This window comes from Myotis brandtii, unplaced genomic scaffold (genome assembly GCF_000412655.1).
Source record: "Myotis brandtii unplaced genomic scaffold, ASM41265v1 scaffold837, whole genome shotgun sequence".
NCBI lineage: Eukaryota > Metazoa > Chordata > Mammalia > Chiroptera > Vespertilionidae > Myotis > Myotis brandtii.
The window spans coordinates 65,649-67,140 of NW_005371396.1; positions in this window are offsets into that span (position 1 = coordinate 65,649).

The following is a 1,492-nucleotide window of genomic DNA, read 5'->3' on the forward strand; positions in this document are numbered from 1 at the left end:
GAGGCGATTGTGGGGGAGGTGAGAGAATGTTTTGACTAGTGCTGCGAAAAATGCTTCAAGCTTCTTAATTTAAGATATCCAGCAAGAAAAGGATATCGTTTTTAGAATTCATTTGATTTTAGTTTTTCTTTGAATCATATAAGCTGAAGATTTCAGTGTTTGATTAACCATTCAATTCACTGTATTGTGAATTCAAGATAATTGGAACACAGGGACAATAAATATATTTCTTTCCAACTAAATCATCAGAATGAACAGGGAGCAATAGTTTTTTAACTATTCATTTCATACTGTCTAGTGGAAACCAATATTGGAAAGGCAAATGTATGTTAAGCAAACAAAACTATGTTTCCCTAGTATATATTGAATAATAAAAATGATGTTCTATCCTACAATACTACAGCTCACATGTGTTTATGTCTTTGTGATGTGGGGGAGAAACAAACTTTCCTCTACCTTCAAGATTCTTCTGGCTGGCCTAATAATCATATACACGTGAGACATTAGCAGGAAAAAGTAACCAAATTTAATACATACATATGTATGGGAATGCCACATACATGAGTCACAGATCCCACATGCAGGAGGGGTTCAGAGATAGAAGGGAACATGGGTGTATAAGACATCCTGAGTTAGGGATGAGATAATGTGCTTTTGAGGTTTCAAAAGGCCACTGCAGGATGATAAGAGCAGATGTTTGGTAAGTAAAAGTTTGTTCTGCCATGTAAGTGGGTCAAAAGGTTATAGTTACTAATCTCTTATTATGGGCAAGGCCCTTAATTCAAGTTCTTCCAGGTAATTAAAGGGAGGAAAAGAAGTTTCTTTTGAGCCTGAAGGCAAAATTGCCTTTAGCTGAAAACCATCTGCATACCCCAGAGGCACAGTTTGGGATGACTAATCTGGACCCTCACAGTGAGATCCCCAGGTTTCAAGACTGTAGGGAAAGGCCACTGGGGCTACAAATGAGGAAATCTGGCTCAAGCTCTGACTTCTACCTTGACTAATATATAAAACTATTTTTTAAATATGTCTTTCAACTGGAAATAGAGTTGAAGATTCTGCAGTCCTCATAAATTACATAAAATATAAGGATAGCTGAGAAGTTGTGACTTATTTGAAGATTTTCACACAAGTTTTGCTCTTTGCACTTGTCCTCTCAAATTTATCTGGAGACACGGGATGTTGTCTAGATAAAGTTTATTGATATTTGAGTGTGACCTCCCCTTTTTATTAAGGCTTCCGTGGCATTCTGTAGTGGCAATGCTATCAGCCTTTGTCTTCTTTAGGTTCCTGTCCTCTCTCTGGACAGCACACCATTGACAGTTGGGACAATACAATCCTTTAAGTACAGGATCATGTGAGAAGTCAGAATTCTTAATGTTTTTTTCTTTAGTCCATGTCACAAATATAATTATCTTTGGAATCTGTGCCCATAATGAACATCACCCTTAAGCTGTTTGTAATAGCAATAATATATATTTTTCCCTTCTAA